We start from the raw sequence: 6,953 nt of genomic DNA, 5'->3' as shown, positions 1-6,953 counted from the left end.
CCTTGAGCCCCGTATTTCCCCTGTCATAACACACACTATTTGGTGTCTTTAATTACTAAACTACTTGTCTTTACCATCAGGGTCTGAAAATATTATTAATATAGATATCTTATGGATGAAGTGAAATATCGGAACACTTGATGGTTATACTTTACATCAGCACCTATGGCGATACAAATACAGGTAGTCCCCCTCTTACACTGATTAAGCTTACGTTTCATCTACTTTACAATGGGGCAAAACCAACACCGATTTAGCAGAAACTCTACCTTGAATTTTCATCTTTGCCCCAGTTACTAAGTGTAGTAAAATAATCGCTGGGAAGTGACTCCCAAGCATAGAGAGTAGGAAGTGCTAATCTACGGTGCACTGTGTTGCTAAGCTAGGCTGTTAATGGGGTAGGTACTAAGATGCAGTTTCAACTTGTGATACTTTCAATTTATGATGGATTTTTTGGGACATAATCTCAACATAAGTCATGGAGCATCTGTACCTGGCCCCACATCCACTTCAACTTTGTTTCCAAATACAAGCTTTAAGCCTCTATACCTATTAGTTACTTTTTATTTTATTTTTGTATTATCGTGATGCTCGAAATACATTGTAACACTTCTAAAAGTTCTGACAATATATCATAGCTGAATTCACCCCCTCCATCATTCTCCTTCTCCAAATCATTTTGGAGAGTGTTGTTATCCTAAGAATATTAAATGTTCTAATTCATGAACACAAAATGTCTTTATTTTGTTAGGTCTTTATTTTTGAAGATATTTTGTACTTTTCTGTGTATACGGCATACACTTTTTTCACATTCATTAAGTATTTTATTTCAGAGGTTGTGTTACATGAAATGAAATTTCACTTTTAGAATGCTTATTGTGCATATGTAGAAATACAACTCAGTTTAATATTTTGCATTACTGTATACCTGTATTTTACACTGAAACCTTCTTAAATTCATTTATAAGTTCTAATAAATTTTCTAGTGGAATTCTTAGGATTTTCTGTATACAACACTATATCTTCTGCAAATAGAGATTGCTTTGTTTCTTCCTTTTCATTCTTGGCAACTTTTATCTCATAGTCTGTTTCAATTTCCCTGGTATGTTTCTTAATAGCAAACTATTTAGTCTTTTCCACATGTATGATGATACTCTGGGATTTCTATACATATCATTATGTGATTGAGGGACTTGACATCTACTCATAGTTTGCTAAACATTTTTATTGTAAAGTGTTGCTGGATTTTGCCAAATGCCTCTTTTGTGTCCTTTGAAACGATCATGGGCTTTTTATTCTTTATTCTATTGATAAGATGCATTACATTGAGTTTCCGTTGTTAAATTAACCTATGATTCATGGGATAGATGTCATTTGGTCATATTACATAATCTTCTTCCACATTCCTGAATTTGGTTTGTTAATGTTTGAGAACTTTTATATCTATGCCAATAAAAGATATTAACTTACCATTTTTGTTACTTATCATATCTTTATCTAGTTTTGGCATAGAATAATATTGCCTTATTAGAATGAATTTGGAATATATTTCATCCTCTTTCCTTTGTTTGGAAAAACTTGCAGAGAAATGATTTTAATTCTTTTTAAAATATTGTGTAATTCACTAGTGAAGCTGTTTTGGTTTTAGCATTCTTTGTAGGAAATGTTTTAATTTTTAATTTGATCTGGTTACTTACAGACCTTTTCAGGTTTTCTGTATCTCCTAAGGTGAGTTTTCATAAATTGCGTCTTTCTAGTAATTTGTCCATTACACCTATGATATATAACTTGAAACAAATTATTGTCTTTATTTCTGTAAGTAAGGTTAATGTTGATTATTTTCTTTAATTCTTAATTTTAATAATTTAAGACATTGATTTTCTCTTGCTGATTGTGGGTTTTAATTTTATTTTGCATGCTTAATTTCCCATCTAGCTCCTCTGTTACCTCTTTGTTTTTTTCTCTTCTACATCTGTCAAATGTTCACGTTTCTTTGTATATCTCATTATTTTTTTGTTGAAACTTGAATCTTGTGTGTTTGTGTTTGTAGTGCTGAGCATCCAAACCAGGGCCTTAAGCATGGGTAGGCAAGTGCTGTACCACTGAGTTAAACCCTTTGCAGTTCATAATTGTGAAGTTGAATCTCATCACAGAGTAAATTTTCAATTTTTCTCTTGTATGGGAAGTAGAAGGACTCCAGGCAATTTGACTTTTCTTTCAACCATCTCTTCAGTTTACATTTCCATCCTAACCCACTCCCACTTCTACCATTTTCAAAGGTAGAATTTTCCAGTTTCGACGCGTTCCACAACATCGAGTGCCATTCACGCCAAACGTTATTTTACTAGTGTCACCTAGAACCGCAGAGTGCCCAGACTATGTGTTTGGAGCACAGAAACCCTTATCATCATCCCTCCATCCTCTCTAGCTTAGATTTACTTTCTTATACTGCAGAGAGCTACGTCGGTCAACATTTGTTTCTTGCTTTTTTGCCTGAAAAAGTTGTTACTGTCCTTTGTTCTCTTCTCCTTTTCTATTCTTTTTGTCATTACAAGTTTGGCTTTTCTTACTTTTTTTTTTTTAACCATTTTTTTGGTGTCTTAAGAAACTGCATAGGTGAGAAGGTGTTTTCAATTGCTAAATTTAACAGAGGGTTTCTACTAAGCACATTTTCACCCAACATGTGCCAGGCACTGTGTTTGGGCTCTGCATTTTGGTTCATTCTCACTGTGGTGAACATACAAACACCTTCTCAAGTTTATTGTTGCCTAGTCTGGTTTGAGTCTCAGACAGATTGAAGAGAATGATGTTCTTGTTAGGAAGATGACTTTTCTCTTCACAAGTACCTGTAACTTACTAAATACGAAGAGCAAGAAAGTTTGCTAGAAAAACTGAACTCCCTTTCAAAGAGACATTACTTTACCCATGTTCCCTCACCTACTCTAACCCAGTTGCTACTTCTGCCTTCTACCTGTTATGTTTCAGTCACATGAGCTATGTAATGTAATCTAATTTACATGTATATGCTTTTTCTTTAACAGAATAGTCCCTTCTTACCCTTTTCCTCTAGACATGAATAACAACCTGACTGGATATGTGTAATTTCTACTCAGTGATTATACTTTTCTTACGCATTTGTGGTAAATTTTGTGACATATTTTCTGCAAGCATCCTTCTCACTGGCCATGATTTAACATGTTGAACGAGGCAAAGGCCTGCTTTTATTTACTTTTAAATAAATGAATCTAGCAGATTGTTCTTTGTGGTTTGGATATGGTTTAAGTGTATGTCCTAAAGGTTAATGTGTTAGAAACATGGTCCCAACAATGTCTTGGCTGGAAGCTGATGCAGCCTAATGACAGATCTTAGGTCATTTAAAAGTTGGGCTTAGGGAGCGATCTTTAGGTCATGGGGGGAGCTGTCCTCAGAAGGCCATAGCGGTCACTTGGAGTGAATTGTCATGAGTTTTAAGTTTCAAGAGAAGGCTGAGCCTGACCCCTGAGTCTCTCTTTGCCTTCCTGTTTGAGGATGTGATCTTTTTGTCCCAAACATACTCTTGGGACATCATCTGCTCTAAGGGCCTCACCAAATTCAGTTGATATTTGTGCATACCCTTGAACCTCCAGAAACTATGAGCTAAGCACACCGCTGTACCTTATGACATTAACCCTTTCCAAGTATTTTATAGTAGTAACACAAAATGGATTAGTATACATCCTTATTGAAAATCAAGTTAAAACCCCAGTACAACCTGTATTATATTCCCCTCAAACACCCTTGCTTGGCTTGTTCAATGCACTTACTACTCTCAGCTTTTTCTTACCTACCTTTATAGTAGTTCATGGCTAAGCATTTATATGTCCTTCCACAAATTATAGAGCATGTTTGCACTCAGTGTAATTTTATATTGATTATGACTTGTTAAGACATTTGTTATTTCAGAATCTAAGGCTCAGTAAGGTTAAAAGTCTAGGTCACAGGTATTCATGTAGAGATAGCACAGGAGAACCAGTATCTTCTAACTTAAGGTCTTGAGCACATTTTAAACTACCATATGTGTCTTGGTTTGTTCTTCAAAATAAAGAAAAGATGGAAATAAAAACTGCTGAGTTCCTTTTTTTGGAGACTAGGGTAATTGTCACCCAGAAATTAGTTAGAAAATACTTCCATCTATTCTCTTTCCTAGAAGATTTTGTAGAATTGGTATTATTTTTCAGTAAATATTTGGCCTAATTACAGTAAATGTATTTGGATTGATACTTTTCACTAAGGAAAGATTTTTAAGGTTTTTTTTTTTTTTGATTAATCATTTATTCACATGTGCATACATTGAGAGAGGGCAAGAGCACCATATTACCTAGTCTTTCTTAAGTGAGCTTTAGATATCTGTGTCTTTCAAGGAACTTACAAATTCATCTGAGCTGTCAAATGAATGAGAATAGAATCATTCAGTTTTATTATCTTTTCAATTCTGCAGCATATGTATGTAGTAATATATTCTTTTGCCTTGCTGATATTTATAATTTGTTTAACTTGTAATGTGATAATTGTAATGTGCTTCCTTTTGCCTTCTTTAGCAAGGTCATAGGACTCAAGCTTGATACGTAAATAGTCACCTTTCTAAATGCTAGCAATGACCAATTAGAAATTGGAATAAGCAATACCATTTTAGTAGCTTTACAACCTTGAAACACTTAAGCATAAATGGAACAATATCAAGTATCAGGTCTATATCTTGGAAACTCAGAAAAAGTCCACAGTAAGTACAAATGTACACTATTTTTGTGCGTTAGGAGGTGCAACAGTGTTAAGATACCATTCTTCCAAAATCAAAGGTCAACCATAAACCCAATTAAAATTCCAGTAGGATTTTGTAGAAATTGGCACTCTGATTTTAAAATTTAAATGGAAATACAATGTCCCTGGAATATATGAAGTGATCTTAGTTGCAAAAAGTAGAAAGCATGAAGATGTATCATGCCAGACTTCAAGATGTATTCTTTTCACAATAGCATGGTATTGTAGAAAGAATAGACATGCAGGTTAATGAAACATAAGACTAAAAGAAATATAGCAGTCATTTGGTCAGTTGTTTCTTGACAAAGGCACAAAAGTGATTCTGTGGAAACAGGTTAATTGTCTTGAAAAATGGCACTAGCACAATTCACATTTATGTGTAGAAATTGAACTTTGATTTGTATCTTGCCCTCTACATGGAAATTAACTCAAAACAGACCACAAACTTAGAATTACAAAATTTCTGGAAGAAGTATAGGTTAAATTAGGTTAGGCCAAGATATCGTAGGTATAACTACAAAAGCAAGCTTTGTGAAAGAAAGTGTTGAGATTGGACTTCATCAAAACTAAGATGAAGAACTTTTTCAAAGAAATTCTCTACTTGATAAAACATGAATAAAGGAATGCAAAGTAAAACTACAGGTTAGAACAAAATATTCCAAAATCAAATATTTCATTATGGACTTAATATGTGGACTACACACAAACACACACACACACACACACACACACACTCTCATAATTGTATGTGTTACACACACATTCTCAAAAGTCAGTAAGAAAATAACCTAATAAAAATAGGCAGCAAAGAATTTTGCCATAGATATCATATATGATTTGCAAGTAAGAATGTGAAAAAAATTTGTCATATTTTTACACTCATATGTGTTACATAGACCTAATAAAATATAGCAATGCGATATAAAACAGGTCGTGATTAGGAAGTTCACATATGAGAGGGGGAGGGCAAAAGGAAAAAAGTTAAGAAGGTGAATATGGTTGATCTTCTCTCTATACGAGAATGAATATAGAATTTTTAAACCAGGTGAGACCACCATAAGAAAGGGACTAAGGTAGAAAGAAGAAAAATAAAAGAGATGAAACTCCCTATGTAGTTATCTGAACAACCAAAAATCTCACTTTGTCTTCTTTGCAGAACATGAGGGTGGAACAGATTTTGTCTGGGAGGGTCAGTGGTAGTGGGAGGACAGAAGGGATAGGGGAATGGTGACAGAGGTTGACTATAGGGCAAATAATGTATATACACGTATGTAAATGGAGAAATGGTCACTGTTGAAGCAGGATTGCGGGAAGGGAATGAAGGAGGATTGTCGAGGAATGAATTCAAACACAAAATGCTTGATGTAGTATAAAAATTTTTGTAAATGGCAACCATGTATCCCCACCCAGCACAACAACAACAATATGAAAAAACAGAAAAGGTTTTCAATAACATTAGCCATTAAAAAATACAAGTGAAAATGATGGTGCTAGACGTTCCACTACATATTTAGGAGGTAAAGGAACTCCTTTTTCACTTAGTTAAATTTAGTGGTCTAGAAATGATTTCTAGTGTTAATTCTCTATCAAAAGTAAACTACTTTATTGCTTTATTGATTCAATGAAAATATTATATATGTCCTGAAATATGTACTGTTTCTATAATGACAAGCAAAAATAATAATCATTAATTAACAAATGCATAGAGCATGACTTCAACCATACCCAATTTTAGAGTGGGAATTAGACCAGTTATTAAGAATATAAGCTTTGCAGTAAGCCTAATGTATTTATGAATTTCTATCATATATTTACTGTATAACCTGGGGATAGTTATCAACAACTACTTTCCTCTTCTATAAAATGTGGGGTTTCAAAGAGTTTACATTTCCACAGAGCCTGACATATAGTAGCTTCTTAATTTGTAGTTATAAATATTAGTGGGGTGAACCAAAATTTAAAAAGAACCCTCTATTCCATATTTTACATTACTAGTGTATTTTACAAAGCAAGTTCATGGTCACTGTACTTTAAACAATTACTAACATCTATATCATCATATAATGAGCATTAATTGAATACTCAAGCATATAGATTAGAGATGAATTTTATGTTCATGGAAGTCGCATCAAGAAAACTTAAACTATCGTGTGAAG

Source organism: Castor canadensis, unplaced genomic scaffold (assembly GCF_047511655.1).
Source record: "Castor canadensis unplaced genomic scaffold, mCasCan1.hap1v2 HAP1_SCAFFOLD_195, whole genome shotgun sequence".
Classification (NCBI taxonomy): Eukaryota; Metazoa; Chordata; class Mammalia; order Rodentia; family Castoridae; genus Castor; species Castor canadensis.
This window is presented reverse-complemented; position numbering follows the sequence as displayed.